Genomic DNA, 19,950 nt, shown 5'->3' with positions numbered 1-19,950 from the left:
TAGCTTACTAGCTTTCAAGTAACTTTTCAGCAAGATATGTGAACTTAAGTCAATTGTTGATTACTGTAATATTAATAAAACAAATGGCTGATTGTATCACACTAGGACTTTTTCATGAATATTAAAAAAAGTACTGAATATATTTTGCTGAAAGGTTACATGTCTTATTTCAAGTGAACAAAGAAACTACAACAAAAATGCTTGGTAAGATTTTTTATTTTTGCAGTGTAATCAATGCGACTAGCGATAAACACATGGATGAGCTTTTCTAATGCCGAGACATGATTAGTCCTTCGATCCTAAAGATGTTCTTCAAGTGATAGAAGGCCGACTTTGTAACTGTCTTCATGCATCTCTGAAGGCTCAGATCTGAGTCCACCAGAAAAAATGGCTGTTAATATTTTGTGTTTTTACAGTGCACAGTCACAGTGTCTTCACAGTTCTGCCTAAAAAGTTAATCTGCTGTTGTTGTATCAACGTTCCAGAACCTCTCGGGTCTTCTGCTCTGCATCAGAACCAGAACCAAACATGGAGAAGCGGCATTCAGCTTCTATGCTCCACAGATCTGGGACAAACTTCTAGAAAACTGCAAAACAGATGAAACACTGAGTTCCTTTAAATCAAGACTGTTTAGAGTTTGATTCATAAAAACTGGAACACTGATCGGTATATTTGATGTGTATTGATCATGGCAAACATTATTTTGTGTTTTCAATTGATTATTGATTATGCTTTAATGACGTAGAGCATTTTGAACTGCCTCGTTTCTGAAATGCGCTATACAAATAAACTTAACCTTTCAAGCCAGACACTAATAGTTTCTGGAATGTAAGTTTAGTGAAATGTTATGTTAAAACTGTCAGGAACGGGGGTGGTTGGTGGTGAGGAGAAACGCTGAGACCCAGGTTATGGTGATGATGATGATGATGATGAGTTTAATGATGTAGGCTCACAAACAGTCCAACACAGGCGGAGATATTAGCACACAGCTAAATACCGGTAGCAGCTGATGCACAGGACTAAACAAGACCGGACACGAACCAGGACTTCACAGTTCTACTGGACGTAGTAACTAACAATAGACGGACAGCTAAGACAAGGACCCGACGAGGAACACAGACAACAGGTGAGACTAAATACACTAGGAGAGTAATTACAGGAACGAGACACAGCTGGGATCAATCAATGGGGAGGACAGGACAGAGATTCACAGGGAAACGGGACTAAACACAGAAAATCTCAAAATAAACTATACTGAACAACACAGATCATAACAAAAACAGCTTTTAAAGTAAAAAAAACTCGCCCTATATCTCTTCTTTAAAGTTCACAACTTTTAATTATCACCGTAGAAAACGTCATAAAAGTTCAAATATTGAACATCACGCTGCTGCTGAATACGTCTGCTGTCCACCTGTGCCTGTTTTACCCACCTGCTGCTGATAACTCAGAGTCTGTTTTTGTCATTTCCACCTGGAGTCACCTCCAAATTCTGACCTGCTTCCGGTCTACAAAGAATAAATCACACAGAAAGCCGAGATTTATGAGAAATGGGAGGGAAAAGCACTTTTTTTGATCTAATTCCGAGGAGGCAATGTGGTTATTTTTCTTATACAGTTGAAGAAAAGCGGAGGAGGGGCAGGGTAGGTGGGTTGTTAGGTGAGGGAAGGGTGACGTCAGGTCCCATCACGCTGACAGACCTCCTATTGGTCCAGTGGAGGCTTTTAAAAGGTGCAGCCAGCAGCGCACCGGAGGCTTGATCTCTGCGCTCAGGACGCGCCGCGGCTCTCCGTGCGCTCCAACCCGGAACGGAGCTCCGGACCGACCGGAGCCAGGTGAGCTCGGACGGAGACCCACGGAGGGGTGGGAGTGTTTGGAGATACAACAGCGTGACACATCTGGTCCCATTACGATGTTCTTAACTGGTTTTTTTTCTTCTTCCTTTTGGTTTAGATGTTGGTGAGGACGCGGCGCGGACCGGACCTTTCATATCAACAGGTAGGTTCATCTAAAGCTCCATTTTAAAGAAACAAACACTCACAGATCAAACTGCGAACATTTGTTAAAAAAAGAAAGTGAACCAGAAATTAGACAGGAAATTAACGCGTCGTTACGGATTAAAATGACAACAGCTCCATGTTGACTGGAGCTCCTCCGCTGCTGCATGGACTGAAGAGAGGAGCTATTAAAAACAGAAGAAGAAGAAGAAGTATGAAGCGATTTCAGGAGAGGTGGAAAGAAATGAATTAATAGTCTATTTAAAAAACCTGAAATTTAACTTTTAGTAGATTAGTTTCTTTATTTTTATCCCTTGTGCTGTGTTGCGTTTGGGGAGATTTCAGCACCGGCGCGGGCGGACAGCTCCGCGCATCTGTCCCCGCGGCAGAGACTTCCGGTAGCGGGAGCGTTCATAACAATGGTGACAGCATGAAAGGCGCGAAGACGCATCACGCGTTTTATTCATTTCTGTTCGCCTGTCTCCTTCTGGAAGCGGCGAAACGCGGGGCTGGAGCGCAGCCAGCGTGTCATATTTACAAACCCTTCCTCCTCTCCTACTCTTCCTCAATGCATGCACCCACATGCACGCGCACCAACTGGTGTGACACGGCGCGTACGAGCTGCAGCCATGAGAGAAATTCAGCGCTAACAGGTGTTCAAACAGGCCCGCTCGGTACATTCTTTCAATTATTGCAATTAGATGCTGCCTGGTTACCACTCCATAATGTGCAACTGCTGCTGTGGAGGAGTGTGTGTGTGTGTGTGTGTGTGTGTGTGTGTGTGTGTGTGTGTGTGTGTGTGTGTGTGTGTGTGTGTGTGTGTGTGTGTGTGTGTGTGTAAAGAGAAAAGGGAGGATGACACAGACAGACAGAAATAGAGGGGAAACAGCAGGAATGCGCATGAAAGAGTGGGTGCATTTGATGTCGCGATTGTTGCTCTGTGTGGAGGATGGGGAGGAAAAAGCGAAGCATTCTGAATTATATAGTAGTGAGTGAACGCCCTCTGCATGCATAGCTAATCCTCTGCTTTCCCCCTAACCCTGAGTCATTATCAGCTTCACCAGACTGTCCACAAACTGGAGGCAACAGTTTGATTTTTAATAAACACGAAAGGGAATAAAGAGCAGAGACTAGAGCGGAACAACAGGGTCCTGGATGGAAAATGTTCTTTACTTTAATTGAAGGTTTTGCTGGGAAAGGTTATATTTTGCTACTGCGTGTTTTTTCTTTGACGGAAAAGTAACGCAAGAGGAAATCCGTTCTGATTTATTCGTTTTAGTTTCCTGATCCACATGAATAATCGGCAGATCGGAACCGAATGCAGGTGAGGTCTCTTTATTTACGGAAAAAAACATCTGCAGGAAAGATCGGAAACAACCGAAGTGCTATGTGCACTTTGGGAAAACTTAGGATAATCTCCCAATTCTTTCATTTTATTTCAAAATTGCCATTTCTGCAGCATTTACTACTTTGATCAGTCTTTAAAAAGAGCTTACAGGGGCAATCGCCCAGGGCTACAAGTTCTCAGGGGGCGGAAATTTAATTTTTTATTTTGTACTATGCATGTTTTACAAACTTAAGGGTTGATTTTTAAATTACACCCAAATATTTTAAAAATATGACATTATAGCAGGGTTGCAACTAACGATTCTTTTAGTAATTGATTATTAATTAATTAATCAGATAAAAACATGTCCTAATTCAACCAGTTAGGTAATTACTTATCTTTATTACAAATAATCTTTCTGTATCTGCTGGATTCTTTGACAGATTTCATCCAGTGAAATTCACAAAAGGCTGAAACAAACTTTCTTTAATTGACGATTATTTCAGTAATCGATTCATCACGATTAATCCGGTGAATCGTTTCAGTCTTACACAGCAGCACATATTTTTGAGGCCAACATTTTATCGTTTATCATTTATCGTGATACATTTTCTCTAAGAATATTGATTTATTGTTGTCATGATAAACTGTAATTGATGTTTAAAAGAACAGAAACTCTCTGGATTCAGGATTGTTATTTATTTATTTTTACTATTTTCTTTGTTAAATAAGAATACCAATAAGTACAATTTGAAAATGTGATTAAATGCAGTTAATGTCTGGAGTTTAGTGGAGAAAAAAAAGTAATTTGTCTTAAATAAGTGTAATATAAATGTTTCTCAAGAGCAGTATTTGTGTTTGCGGGGCTGTGATTGTTCTGCCAATCACAGTCCAATAAAGAAATAAGTACACAAATCAGATCACAACTAGTAATGCAGGATAATCTTTTGAGTTATTTCAGGAACTTTGTCATAACTTTTATGTTTTTCTTTGGTGGAGACATAAAACTGGCTCCTGCCCGGGGCCCTGGTTCTTCTAAATCCAGCCCTGCTAATTTTGGTTTACTTTTTAGAAAGAAGAGTACATATATATATGTATATGTATAAGATAATGACAAGTAATGCTGGCAAATGTTTCAATTTATTTCATGAACTTTATTACAGAATATTTATTTGCTTTTTTGGGGGATCTGGGCACCAAAACTATCTCCATATTTTTCTAAGTCTGGCCCTGCCAGCTGCAGAAAACTATAAAAATCCTGATCTCAACATTCAACCAAAGCAATGGAAACACTTTATTTTATATGTTTGCATTTAAACTAAAGGAAACTGCAATCTAAACCCACCTTTTCGAAGTGAAGCCACATGTATTTGAGGCCAAACAGAGGAATGACAGAAGATGATCTGGGTGGTATTTCATCACGAGCGCCGAGGGGACATCTTGATTTGATGAGTGATTGAGCCGTCATGCTGCAGAGCGAGCGAGCGGAGGGCAATCACAGCGGCCTTATCAGGCCGAGGAGCAGAAAGAAAGATAACAGGGCGCCATAAAGCGGGAGGCTATCGGCGCAGGTGAGAGTAAATGTGTGTCATATTAAGCAGGGAGATGTTTGTGGCAGCTGTCAGCCTTGTTTGAACAGCAATCACAATCAGCAGCCAGGCGTGTTTGTGACTCTCTCCGCCCTGCACCTTCTGCTCCTCCACTCCTTCCTCCTTCTGTTCGCCGCTAACCTCCTCCTCCTCCTCCTCCTCCTGTTGCTTCTCCAGCTTCAAGTGACTGACATTGCATCAGTTCCACCGCCGTCTCGAGTCGACTTATTGCAGCTTCAGATCTCTTTCAGCCCGACTTCAAAACGCCAAGGTGCTCCGGTTCTGCTGCCTCGGCCTTGGAAAGCTTTTCTCTCCGATTCTACCCGGAAAGAAAGAAAGAGAGGCAGAAAGAAAGGGACGAGCTGCAGGGCGAACTGCGATTTACTTCCATTTCACTGATTCCAGGCGTGGAAATTGGGTAAAGAGAGGACATTTTTAATAAAGTGCAGCAATTATGTAAAAGAAAACCAAAAGGCTCTACAGTTAGGTCTGTCGCAATAATCAATAAATCAATAAATCAATTAATCACACAGTAAATGAAAACAAAGTCAATAATCTCCATTTTCATGACGAAAGTCTTCAGTTCTGGTTTTTACTGGTTTGACTTACAGAAACTTCATAATTCATTTTATTACTTTATTTATTTTGTATATTTAAAATGTTTTCCAGTTCCAGTGTTAAAAGTCAATTTAAAGTTTATTGATCTTTGAGAATGTGTTATTATTAAGCCATCACCTTTCCATTACTTTGAAAATGGTCTCAAAACAGCAATATTATCGTTTATCGCGATAACTTTGGGACAATTTATCATCCAGCAAAATGTATCGCCATAACAGATTTTTTTTTTCATTTAATCAATCATTCAAGTTTATTCGTTTAGCAAAGGCTTTTTCAAAGTCGGGCCTCAGTTTGAGTCAAGATGAGAAAGAAAAGCTAATTTTTTCTCAATAAAATGTAAGTTAAATTGAACTAAATGTCATTTTCTGATTGGCTGCCAGTCAAATTCATCAAGATGGCGACGAATGGAAACGTTTCTGACAAGAAAAAGACCAAATAACTGGAAATAAAACACAATGTGATGTGATTAATATAAAATATGACGTATTTTCTTACCAAAAAGAGGAGATTATGAAGAAAAAAGTATCTGGTAATAAAGTCATAATATGTTGTCTGATTTTCTGCCACAGAACTCATGGAGATCTAAAATCAATTATTGCTCAATGAACGTAATAATTATTGAATAGTGAATAAAAAACATTCTAAGTCTGTTTCTTTATATATTATTTTATATAAAACATTATTAAATGCAGTTACTGTGTGCAGTTATTGATAAAAATAAGTATAAATAAGTTCTTATAGCCACATTTATCACAATAGAACCACAAAATATCACAATAAAACTTAAAATCCACTGATTAATTACAGATGGATGTTTCAAAGCCTTTATTTCTGTTAATTAATCTTACAGTTAATTTTAACATTATTCAGTCAGATCAATAACAAAACTATTTTTAAAAACAGAAATAAAAACTTACTGAAAAAAATGTTTCATACCTGCTTAAAGGTTGTTAAATTAAAAAACTGCTTTTAATCTGACACATAAAAGACTTGAGCATTCTAATTAAAGCTAAAAACTTTAATTAATTAAAGTGGACAACATTTTTATGGTTTCTAAATAAATATAGCATTTTTGAATCTGCAGCTTTTTACATTATTTCACTTCTTTTTCAATAAATTTGGATATTATTGAAACGTAAATTTATTTCAGGAACTTTTTTACAAAGTGAATCATAAATTAATTATGCGCAGGTCTGAAAGTCTATTTCTGTTAATTACGATGATTTCTGTTTAGAGTTAAATTAGAATAACAAAACTGCATTTTCTAACAGAAATGCGTGCGGTTAAAAGTATGTTGAATACCTGCTTAAAGGCTGTTATTTTCAAAAAATACTTCTGATTTATGGAACACGACTTCAACATTTGAGTTAGAAAATAGTGTAATAAGTTTTTACGGTTCCTGCATCAGGGCTGCACAGTGGCGCAGTTGGTAGAGCTGTTGCCTTGCAGCAAGAAGGTTCTGGGTTCGATTCCCGGCCTGGGGTCTTTCTGCATGGAGTCTCCATGTTCTCCCTGCATGCGTGGGTTTTCTCCGGGTACTCCGGTTTCCTCCCACAGTCCAAAAACATGACTGTCAGGTTAATTGGCCTCTCTAAATTGCCCCTAGGTGTGAGTGTGAGTGTGTGTGTGCATGGTTGTGTGTCCTGTGTGTCTCTGTGTTGCCCTGCGACAGACTGGCGACCTGTCCAGGGTGACCCCGCCTCTCGCCCGAAACATTGGCTGGAGAGGCACCAGCACCCCTCCCGACCCCACTGAGGGAAAAAGGGTGCAAGAAAATGGATGGATGGATGGTTCCTGCATCAATACTTTGTGAAACAAATTTTTATCTTTTTACAGGATTTTTCTTCCTTTTAGTACGTTCGTAATCAAAATCACACAACTACTCACTCAAAATATATTAAAAAACACTTAAATGTTTCTAAAAAATCTGTGTTTTTAAAAGATAAATTATAAGAACTTCTTTTTGGATGTTTGAAACCATAAAACCCCTGAAAATCCTGGCTCAGGTTCGTGCATCTTGGTTTCCCGCAGCTTTTCCCCTCGTCTACCTGGGGAGAAGCTGAATCCATTGTTTGATGTGGCCTTTTCATCCAGGAACAGACGAGAGAAAGCAGAGGATACGAGACAAAAAGAAATCATCAGGCTTGATGGAAAAAGCAAGGGGTCGTAAAGAAACAAGCCTGTCTGATTTTTGCAAAGCGGCTTAAACGCAATCTAAAAAAAAATATTAAGAATTTTGCCTTTAAGAGGATTTTTTGTTTTTTGCTCTGAAGTCTGTTGGACTCGTTTTATTTTTGTGTTTCTGATTTCATTAAACAGCAAAGCTAATATAAATGACAGGTAATGGAAAAAATGTTTCCAGAATAGATAATTAGTCAGGTGTAACGTATCGAATGTAACAGATTTCAATACGTATTTAATCTGTGAAGGCCGTTACGTCACATTTATATCTGTAGCTGTTCCCGGGAAATAAACAAGAAAGTAACGTTGCAATAAATCAATTAATCACATAATAAGTTGCAACAAGCTCAATAATTTCCATTTGCATAATTTATTGTTTTTCTGTTTTCCATTTTCTTTCTACCAAAACTGGACGTCAGTTTCCTAATTAATTTTATTTGATGTTTCTGTTGTTTTATTTATTTTGGATATTTAAAATATCTTCCAGTTCCAGCATTAAATGTTCAGTAGAATTTAAAGTTTAATGATTTTTGAGGATGTGCTCTTGCATTATTATGTCATTACCATCGTAGTGTTTAAAAGTCGTCTCAAAACAACAATATTATCGTTTATCGCAATAACTTCTGGGACTATTTATCGTGACATGCCTACTTGTAACTAATATGTAAAAAAAAAATTACCTTTGTCCATTTTCACTTCAAAATATATTTTTAAACCCAATACATCTGACTGAACTTTCTAAGGCAAACCAATGATTATGTTAATTTTTTTAGGCTGCGTAGAGAAAGAGATGTACCGATTGAACAGGAAGACTTTTTTTGTCTTAACCAAAAATAAACCAGAAGACTGTGAAAAATATACTGTCTGCAGACAAACCCAACACATGTGAAACACTTAAATACAAGAGTGATTTTATAAAGTATACTCATCACAAAGATGCTGTAAAGGAACAGTACGAAAACTTTAATAACTTTGAAAGCTACATTTGATCAAGAAGCTAAAAATAAAGTGGTTGGACTCTACAATTAAACAACTAGCTCTACCGTATAACTATAAATAAATAATTTTGAACAGTGGCGGGAAAGGAAGTAGACAGACAGACTTCTGTTAGCTAATAGCGCGCTGCTAGCTTGATAGACAAACATTCACAATATAAGTTTGTCTTTTAGATAGATGTTAAAATCTCTTAAATATCTTAAAACTGAATTTTATTTAACATTATATCTCATATTGATGTGAACTTCCAAATATTCATGAGAAAAGTGAAATAAAACACCTGCTATTAGCTGTTAGCACGTTAGCCCGTAGGCTACTGTGAGAATTAAAATGCTAACATGTGGATAGAAAACTGCATATTTAAGTCACATAATTTTAATTTCACATTAAAAATATGGTAACTATATATTTTAAGCTGTACAATCTTGTTTTTTTGTCAGTGTCTCTGTGGTAACTGGTGTTGTTTAGCTGTATTAATGTAATTATAATTAGCATTTTAGCATGTTTGAATATTGTTCGTACTTTGAGTATGAAGGTCAAATCTTCCTTGTAACTTTGTTAAACTAACATATTAGTCCACTGTTGGTGTCCATCTGTTCAGTATTTTTCATTGTAACTGGACTTTAGAAAGTTTGCTGGGAGGAAAACATAAAAGTTTGTTAGTTTAGAGGATCATATTCACAGATTTACAAGAATCTTAGCATTTTGTCGTGGTATAATTAGACTGTACTGTAATTATCCCTGAAACTAGGCAATTCTCACGTTGTACTAAATAGTTTGCTTTATTTATTTGTAGTAATTTAGTAGTTTTACAGTAGCTTAAATGCAGAGATAACTTATCAGATTTATCTCGGAATATTGACAGAATATTTCTTAAATCTGTAGATAAAGTCAAGCTAACCTGCGCCAACCAACTTCAATCGCTGACGTACAATTTTAGCAAACCAAGGGAATCAACTCAATTTTTTATTCAGCAACTTTATTTTTGCTCCTCACATATATATAGTACAGAATTGCTGGAAAAATTCAGCACCAACATATTAAAAACTCAGTTAATTATACCTGAAAATTAGGGAAACTGTGGCACTACTTTGAAGTTACATCATTAAAATAAAGACTCCAAAACTTCAACATTCATAATCATCTTTCTCCCATTAAAAGTGTTTTTCAGATTATCTTGTCTAATGACCTTCTCTTGAAGAAAGGCCAAATTACTTCTGCATCCTCTTTTCTGCTGTTGTTCATTAATTACAACATCTGGAATTCAATCAGAAAATTAAGCAGAAATGTGCAGAAAGCGTCTTCGTTGGTTTCTCACTTTGGAGAAGTTTTATTTAAATCCTACGCGTCAAAACAGTTTCAGGTATATACCTTTCAATGAATACACTAATTAAATCCAAGACTGACAGATGGTCCAACGTCCCACTTGTGACGAGTGGAAAAGAAACAGCAGGGACAACGACGAACGGTGCAAAAATGAGGCTGGAGAAACTAAATAGATTAACGAGCCGAAGTCTGTTTGCACTTTATCTCGTTTGAGCGACTGCCTGATGAGCTCAAGCTGCGCGTGACCGATTTCTGCTGGTTCGGATCGACCCGGACGGCCCTTCCCCTCGTCTGGTCTTCCACATGATCCGTTTATTTGTCAACCGCTGGTGCTGTTGCTTTCCGTTTTAGTCCGGCGCTGAGAAAAGTGACGCAAATGCTGCGCAGCTCCTCATTACATGCAGGTTGCGAGTCACGATAAGACGCGGCGGTGTGTTCGCAGACAAAGTGTAACATCTGTATTGTCCTCCGCTGCACAGCGATAAGAAAGGATTTATTTCAATGGCCCTCACAGAACATTAAGAAAACATAAAGGATTAACTTTATAGGTAACTAAAACCAACAGGCCGAAGCGTCACTTTCCACAACAACCCTGATGACACTTGGATGATAGGAGTTACAGTTAATTTTACTGTGGGATATTTTTTAATTTTAAAACGAGTCTTTAGCTTTATTCTGTAAAAATTGGTCCACTTTTTTTTTAACTTGAAGCAACAGATGTTTTCCAAACTTGGAGAAATGCAGACACCAAAGTCCATACTTCTCAAAGATAATTAAAATCAAGCCCAGACTAAAAATTCATTCTCATTTTTAATATTTGCATGTTGGTCTCTGAACTGTAAAATAATAACTGCAACTTTTCTAAAATATCTTAACAGATTTTAATATTTTTTCATAAAATTCAGTGATTGACAAATGAATCAGTCCTTATAAAGAGTCTGATGTTTTCCTGCCAGGTTATTACAGTTAACCAAGACTAATGGAAAAACAAAAACTAACTGCAATAAATAAAAACGGTAACTAAAGGGAGAAAACTGTGTTTTGTGTTATTATTGTTATAACATCTTTAGTTTCTGTGTTTATTCCCCTTTCGAACTGATGCAAAATAACTTTTTACCCCACAGTCAAGCAGTTTAAATCAGCTGTCAGCAAATTTATGCTAGTTTGCAAAAATGGTGACAGTAAAAGTTTGGAGAAAACAAAGATTGAATATATGTTTTGAAAACGGCGCCTTGTGTTGAGCATTCATTACCCAATCGATGTGTAAACTCTACAACTAGCTGAATCAGACAAAAAGCAAAAACGAAATAAAACTGAACTATAACGAAAAACCAAAAACCAGCTTGGTTTAACACACTGACGGTTCCTAAATAATATTTTAAAACCAGAATTACCCAACTGATTTCTCATATTTAAGAGAGGAAACTAATAACACACATTGCTAAATGTAATAGTTTCCCAGAATAACCAGGCTAGCGAAAAAATAATTAACTTCATCCATCAAGTGACTACAAAAGCCATTTATTTATGATTTAATTTGTGCAGGGAGGCCTGTACGCTGCATCTCTATGCATGAAATGAACCCAACAGAGACATCATTTCCATTTCAATGCTTGAAAGGTGTGCAGCGCACCTGAAGCACAAACGCAGAACTTCGAGGGAAGAACTCCACTTTACAGTGCTGGGCGTCTTAATGGGTTACCATTCAATTTTAAAAGAGTTTAAAAGAGAAAGCTCGCAGAGCAGCAGCGTCGGTGTTCGTGTTTGATTGCGTTTCAATGCTCACATTTCTATCCCGCCTTTCAGGCTATAGAAAATGCAACAGCTCCCACCATTATGTATTTTCTCGTTCATCTATTTTTGTGTGAATGACTGCTGCGGTTTAACTATTCGCTTTTCTCTACAAGGTCGACACGAAAGAGAGAGAGAGGGAAAGAGAGAGAGAGGGAGAGAGAGAGAGAGAGAGGGAGAGAGAGAGAGAGAGAGAGAGAGAGAGAGAGAGAGAGGAAAGCGTTTCCTCGTCCACCTGCACGCTGTGAGTAACTGTTAGCATGTCGGCCATCTGCCGCCTTGTCGTGGTTTTTTAAAATTCTCCACGCATTGCATTGTGAAGTGCTACAAGTCGGCCTACGTGTGTTTATTTCTCTCCAAATGTGAGACCTTCCTTTGCAAGTTTCCTCAAGTGTGAAGTCTGTTACGAGTCTGCATGCAGGTGTGAAACCTGGCATGGCCCGACTGCTTCATTAGACGCACCACTTCGGCTGGTTTGTGTGATTTTCCTCCTTTTTTTTTGTTTGCCGTCTCTAAAGTGTGTGTGTGTGTGTGTGTGTGTGTGTGTGTGTGTGTGTGTGTGTGTGTGGGTGCGTGTGTGTGCGTGTGTGTGTGTGTGTGAGACAAACTCCTTCAAGCGCGATGCCGTGTGTGTCTTCATGAGTTTCTGCGTCTGCCTGTATACGTGTGTTTATAATCCAAGGCCATTCAATAGCGCCACATGGATCCATCCCATATCCCGGTCGCCATGGTAACCGAGGCCACTTATCACACGAGGGTCCAGGCAGATCAAACAGGTGTGCATCTCTGCTCGACAACTGTTGCTAGGAACCTTTGTTGCGCAAAACGCACAGGTGCTCGTCGCCACCGGTGGAAACCAGCAGGAGCGCAAAAACATTGTCTTGATGTCCCAGTCTGAACTGGTGTGTGTGTGTGTGTGTGTGTGTGTGTGTGTGTGTGTGTGTGTGTGTGTGTGTGTGTGTGTGTGTGTGTACACAAAGTCTTTGTTTGAAACAGTTTGGCTTCTTCCGAGAGGATTTATTTTTCTTAATATCATGTCACTGTGAGGCTCATCAAGTCATCGTCTCGGTTAAAGGCCAAATATGACCAGTGGTGAAGTTAAAATGTTAGACGTTCTCTACTTTTGCTCCTCTAAACTAAAATCTGACATTTTGATTTTAAAAATCCACAGAGGCAGTACAGCTTTCATTAAAAGTGAAAGGATTTTTAAAAAAGAGCCACATAGAAGCAGGTGAAGCCAACTTTGGGGTTTGTTCACATCTGTGATCGTTTGCACCTCCAGCCAGATGGTTTGTGATTTTTAGGGCGTTTTCACATCTGATAATCCAGGAAATTTGGTTCAACTGGGAACCAAAATTGCAACATTTGCTAAATTTCCAGGTTTTGTAGTTCTCTTTCACAAACCAAACCCTTTGAAAATCCTGTTCCCCCCCCTCACCTGTGGTGGCGCTGCACCAAGAGCCACTGAAGGAAACAACATGAAAAACTCAGAAGAAGCAACTATGCGCAACTTACTTCTTTACAAAATGTAGACAAAAATGGAGTGGCGTCAGATTTTAGCGGTTGTAGTATTTCTCTCTTGTTGTTGGTAAAAGACCACATCATTATTCCCACTAGCGTTAGATACACACGTCTGTTTTCGCTGTATTTACCCAGAATCCTCTGCGATGTGGTCTGCTTCCTACTTTTGGTCTGCTTGCGTTCACATATTCATTCAAACCGCACCAGAGTTCACTTCAGCCGATTTTAAATTTAGGTTTGTATGCAGACGAGTTCTCTTTTTTTGGTCTGCATCAGAGTTCGATTACATATTCGCACTTTGCCAAACAAACCGGACTTTCTAGGCAAACCATTTAATGTTCGATTAAAGCAGACTGAACCGGGCTGGTGTGAACGCACCTGGTGTGAACGCACCTGGTGTGAACGCACCTGGTGTGAACGCACCTGGTGTGAACGCACCTGGTGTGAACGCAAATCCTGAAATCCTGTTTGGTGAAGTTGGATCCAAGGAAAGTTAATTTCTGGACCTTCAAAGATATGGACCTTTCAGGAACATGAAAAAAGATGTCGTAACTTCAAATCTCAAATGTGTAGTTCAATGTTTTATATCGTTTTAACTTTTGCATTGCATTTATTTAAAACAAAATACCAAAAACAAACTAAAGTATTTTCAGGACAAGCACGGAAAATAGGGAAAGCTGCATCATATTTCTCGGCTAAAAATATTGATTTGCCTGTTTTATAATCAAAAATACTTTTAAGAAAAACAGAGAAAAGCTGTGAATGCAGAAAAGTCAAAGTAATTTATGCGACTGGTGAGTTAGCCAATACAGTTTTTGCCGCTTTCTGCCTGTGATTTAGTTTTTTATTTTTCTTATTCTACACACACTCTAAAAAGAAAAAAGTTGAACCGACTTAATTGAATTGCCTCTATGGGTAACAAGCAATTCAATTAAGTTTATCCAACTTAATTTATTAAGTTTAACCAATTCAATTTATTCTAATCATCCAACTCAATTTGTTAATTTTTAAACAAATGTATTAAGTATGTTTAAAATAACAGATTTAAGTCACTCTTACTCAAATCATTTAGTTTACTTCAAAAAAATGGTAAATGGACTGAACCTACACAGCACTTTGGCAACTCAAAGCCCTTCACATTAGTCACATTCACACCAATATCCATATGCGGCAGGAGGAAGCTGGAATCGAACCTACAACCTTCCGATCACAAGGCGACTACGCTACCCACAGAGCCACAGTCACATACTGGGGAATCTGTCCTGGTACGGAGTCATGGTCAGACGTGGGACACAAATATTGAACTTGATTATTTCAAGTAAAGTCAAAGCAAAAAGATCCTTTAAGGAAAATATTAGTAACTTTTAAATTAGAGTATATTTAGAGGACACTGTAAAAATAGTTTTTCAAAATATTTAGTTTGTAACAACTTAAAAGTTTGAGTTGAGTTAATTCTGTAGAATTAAGACAAACAGATTTTAAATGTTTATTAGAAGAAAGTAAATGATTTGAGTAAGACTGACTTAAATCTGTTATCTTAAACATACTTAGTAAATGTGTTAAATAAAATTAACAAATTGAGTTGGATGATTAGAATATATTGAATTGGTTAAATTTAATAAATTAAGACCTATGGAAGCAATTCAGTTAAGTTGGTTCCACTATTTTATTTTTAGAGTGTAAGTTCTGAGTTAAATGAACACGAAAAAGTCAGTTGCATATCAAAAGCAAAAGAATTAAGTTAAATTAATGTAAATAAGTCCATAAGATGAACTTCAGCCCAAAAAACACTTTTTAGAGTGCAGGAATACTCGTCAATATTCTGCTCATCTGTTTCAGCACAAAAAACAACCGATTTCAATCATGTTTTGTAGTCAGACACACGTAAAATATGTTCTAGTTTTTCATTATTGTTTCTAATGGGAATAAAACGCACAACACAAACAAACCCACAGGGCCGCGTACAACTAAATGCAGTTAAGATCTTTTATATCCCAGAGATCATTTCAAATTCTCTGTGTGGATCAAAATGTGGGAAACGTATGTGTGCAGATTCAGTTTTTAAATTCAAGGTTACAGTAGGACATGTTCAACAGAAAGACATGGGAAGGAATGGTACAAAGCAGCAGAAGGAAATAAGAGGATTGAGAGGAAACGCTGGAGGCTTGGTCAGAGAAACCGTGTTAAATCCAGCGACTTGCAGATCCTCCCTCCTTTTACTCACCTTGATTTTGTTCACAACAACCTTTTGCCTCCTTTTCTCAACGTAGAACTGAGCGACATGGCTTAAAAATAACATCTCTGATCTGATTTCCGGTTTTAAGCTATTTTGCTTCTTGTTTTCTAAAAAATTAAGTTAGAAACGGCAGAAAACATTTTTAAAAAGTGGCTTCTAATTCATCCATCCCCTCTGTGAGTTGGACAATGGAGTCGTAGGGCCAGCTACAGGAAAATTAGCCACAAGAATATAGTGCTAGCAATAGCACAATAACATCCTAAAAATACAAGGAAGTTGCTTTAATGAGAAAAATCTTGGATAAAGTTGTAAAGCTCAGCCAGTCGTCTGCTCAATTGTTTCAGATTCCTTCTACTGGTTTGATTTTGATGAAGTATTTCCTGAAAACCAATACCAAAGTGTTCCTCATTTTAATTTTTTTAGTTTTTATGTAGGCGTTAGCATAAGATTACAACTTCATCCTGCTAATATTCTGACATTATTCTCATGCTACGTTGGCTCTGTCATACGACTTTATTCTCCTAATGCTATGACTTAATTTTGGTAATATTGTGACTTCATTCTTGTAATTAAAAATACTGTAACTTCGTCCTGATAGTCTGTCGTAGATTTGACCTGAATTCAAAGTCCAGTAAAACAAGATGGCTGTTCTTGGCGCTCTATAATCTAGAGAAACCTATACGGAGTGCATTGGTGAAAAAATAATCCAGATTTTCAAAGTTCAAGGTTGAATTCAAACCAACCGTGTTCAGTTTGCTTTAATCCAACTCCAGTCCGTTTACCTAGAAAATCCGGTTCGTATGAGTTGGTGTGAATGCACATTTGGACCAAAATATGACCGCAGACTGCTCCAGAAGCAGGAAACGGACTACAGCGCAGGGAATTCTGGGTAAAAACAACTAAAACAAACATGCGAGTTTAGTGCTAGCAGGAGAAATGGCTCATGGTTTTTAGCCGAAGACAAAAGAGAAACCCTGGAACCACTAAAATCTTTGTTTATGTTTCATGAAGAAGGAAGTTGTGCTCAGTGTCGTCTTCAGAGGTTTTTATGTTGTTTCCTTCAGTGGTTCTTGGTGCAGCGCCCCCACAGGCGACGAGGGGAACAGGTTTTTTAATCGTTTTTAGATTGTCCAACAGTGCAGTGTGAAAGCGAATCAGCTGAAAATGTAACAAATGTTGCAATTTTGGTCCCCAAATGAACTTAGTCCAAATCTACAAAAAACAACAATTTAATTAATTGATAAAATCAATTTGTTGCCGAGTCTTACCTCATCCCTCCATCCTCCACTTTAACTAGGCATCCTCAGAAGGCACCATGCTGTTGGCGCAACCTCCCCCACTATCTAATAAACCCGAAAGGACAAACATAAGCCCCCCCCAAAATTACCTCTCCTTTGGTATTAATACACAGCTCATACGTTATGAGTAAATCTACGTCTGACATTAAAACACATCTCCTCAGCAGTCTCACATTTTCCTGTTTGGTTCTCCCCTGGCTTGCTTTCCACGTGGCTTCCTCTGATGATATTTACGAGATAATTAATATTGACAGGAAGCACTTGGGCTTGCTCAGTGAGCTGTCCACTTTACAAGTATCCACACAAATCCATACTGACAAGCCGGTTGCAGTCTGAGCTGCCCTGCACCTGTTTGCGAGTTTATTTCTGTGTAAACAATTACTGCAAGCTGACAGGAAACCAAACTAGCCTCAGGTGGATTTACACCTGCAGCTGATCTGATTTTTGCTTCATCTAATTAAGATATTCGGTTGGCGCCTGAGGCGTTAAAGTTGAATGCAATTTTTTAATAAAAGATTTTCCCCCTATATGTTTTCCACCCTCCCCATATGCTCATTTCAGCTTTAATCCCCAGCATAACACCTTTCGTTCCTCTCGCTCCTTTCTCTCCTCTTCCTGCTGCCTGCTCCCTGCCTCTCTCCTCTGTGTTTTTTTCCACTCGCGGTCCTTTCCGTAACCCAATAACCTCGACTCTTGAGCGCGCCCCTCACCTCTCCGCCTCACCGCGCTGCTCTTCCTGCCCACCGCCTCCTCGTCTCTGGCCGTTTGTTCCCCTGCGGCGAGCCCTCAGCTCAGGCTGCCATGTGCAGGACGCTCCCTCGGTGAGAGGTCAGTGGTCTGGCTGTTTTTCTCTGTTCTTCCCCTTAGCAATTACCGCGCCATGACTGGAAATCACACAGTTTTTCAGTCCCTCTTCTGCATCCTGCCAAAGGATTAAATATGATCATGTTCAGGATTTTAATAAAAGCATCTAATATTGCTTCAGACTGAAAAAAGTACTTCTTATACTTGACATGATTTTGAAATAACAGGTTGTTGTTGTTATTCAAAATTAGCTAACTGCACTAGTTTACTATCTATTTCTGAAATAAACTTAACGTGATATGACTGTATTTCTATCACATACGAGTCTAAACAGTAAAGCTAATTAAGCTATCAAAAAACAAATAAATACTACATATTTTTTTGGTAATTACCATTTCTAAACTTAAAATGTCATCCAATATAAAATAGAGCTTAAAAGTCTTGGCATCCCATACTAGCATTGCTGCTTTGGCCAATAACAGATATTAACCATTAGCTTTTGTGTTATTTACATATATAACATATATTTATGTTTACAGCCGGAAATATTCAGAATGTGCACAACGTGGAGGGCAAATTCTTTTACTTTCCATCTGCAGCTGCGCTGCTTTGGTTGAACAAATCTGTTCACAAAATAAAATCTGGAGATGTAGGTTTTATTAATTTAGTGCAACAAATGGAAAAATAACACAGAAAACCTACTGAAGAATAACTCAAAGCCACTCATTTCGATTTTGTCTTGGCTATTCTGCTACACACAGACCCGTTGCTATAGCGACTGGTTCAACAACAGCTCCGCTATGCTAACGTTCAGTCCCGTTACAGTATTATGTTTTCAGGCTCGACGTTTATTCTGCGGTTATTAATAAGCGATAGTTTGAACACAGCAGTGTTTGACTAGCTGCACTACTGATGATCTGTCAGAGAAACGAAACATAAGTTTCCACAGCACATCTACATGTTAAGATTCTCGTAGTCAAGCTAGCATAACAGTCCTACTTTCTTCCCCGTCGCTACTTTTTTTTTCCAATTAAAACTTTTTGCTAACATGTAAAATGTGATACCTACGGAGCCCCTAGGGGGACATGGAGAAAAAAAAAAAGAAAAGAAATCCCGACTTATTATTTCGAGATCCCGACTTTCGAGATAATAAGTCGGGATATCGAGATAATAACTCGGGATTTCTTTCCTTTTTTTTTTCTCCATGTCCCCTTAGGGCACAGGTGTCAAACTCAAGGCCCGGGGGCCAAATATGGCCCGCCGTAGATTTTTATGTGGCCCTCTAGACTCCAAATTACATCAATAAGTCCTTCCAGTTTTTCCACAAATCTGTAAAATTCACACACAAAATCAACAAATTTCCAACTTTTTTTTCTGATTGTACTGTAAATGTTCTCAAAATTGGTCAAAAACATTAAATTCGTAATTAATACGGCGAGAGATAAAGAGTAACATGTAACGTCATACATTACCACAAATATTGTAAAAATGCCTTACCATCATTTCTAAATGTTCACCACAAAATCTGTCATTTTGATTGCAAATAAAAAGCTAAAATGATCACAAAATCCMAGAGGAACAGCTATTTATTGATATTTTCAGAGTTTAATTTGTTTTATCAATATATTCTGGCCCAACTGGCACTTTAAGAACATTCCGATTTTTGATTTGGCCCGAAATGAAAATGAGTTTGACGCCCCTGCCTTACTGGCTCCGTAGATACTCTTGGATCTTGTTATCTAATTGCCGTAGTGTCGACAATTGGTTGCAAAACTCCATGTGCCTTTTTCTCTAATCACGCGTGTTATGTTGACAACTTGTCAGCTAAAACCAAATGGTGGTCGCTGTTGGTGAGCAGCGTTTTTCTGCCCTCCAGCAGGAATCTGGGCGTGATGTCATGTTACAACGTTTCATAGTGGCAGTGTTACTTACTTTTATTTTATTGTTTGATTGGGACAGACAGAAATCAGTCAAATGCCTGATTCACAGTGAATAAATGTTAAATTTTAAATGTTTGCATCTCCAATGTAGTTTACAGATGTCTGGTTTGGTTCTAGAAAAGTTGCAATATGTTATCTAAAAGTTATTTTTTATTACATTGTCCTATAGCAAGCCAACAAAAGATGATTATTACTTTTTTCATAATTTTATGCAGTGGCTACAGTGGTCCAAAACACGCATTTTAAAAGCTTTCAACTAAGATCACTATTAGTGCATTGATTTCATTTTTTTAATTTGATTTTAAATCTAACCTGGTTCTATTTTT

At 38.1% G+C, this 19,950-nt stretch overlaps 1 long non-coding RNA gene across 2 annotated transcripts in view; it reads left to right on the top strand.

The window, feature by feature from the left end:
* The first annotated feature begins 1,396 nt into the window (after nt 1–1,396).
* LOC103481212 (uncharacterized) overlaps nt 1,397–19,950 on the top strand; it is a 40,116-nt gene continuing 21,562 nt past the window's right edge. Inside the window, exons 1-3 of one of the 2 annotated variants that reach the window (XR_001775985.1) lie at nt 1,397–1,835; nt 1,954–1,998; nt 5,091–6,372. This is a non-coding gene — a long non-coding RNA (uncharacterized LOC103481212). Of the gene's footprint in view, nt 1,836–1,953; nt 1,999–5,090; nt 6,373–19,950 lie in introns of those variants that run through there. The other variant, XR_001775984.1, reaches the window with a different exon arrangement.

This window comes from Poecilia reticulata, linkage group LG19 (genome assembly GCF_000633615.1).
Source record: "Poecilia reticulata strain Guanapo linkage group LG19, Guppy_female_1.0+MT, whole genome shotgun sequence".
NCBI lineage: Eukaryota > Metazoa > Chordata > Actinopteri > Cyprinodontiformes > Poeciliidae > Poecilia > Poecilia reticulata.
The sequence above is the reverse complement of the archived record's forward strand: the minus strand, read 5'-3'. Positions and strand labels throughout refer to the sequence as shown.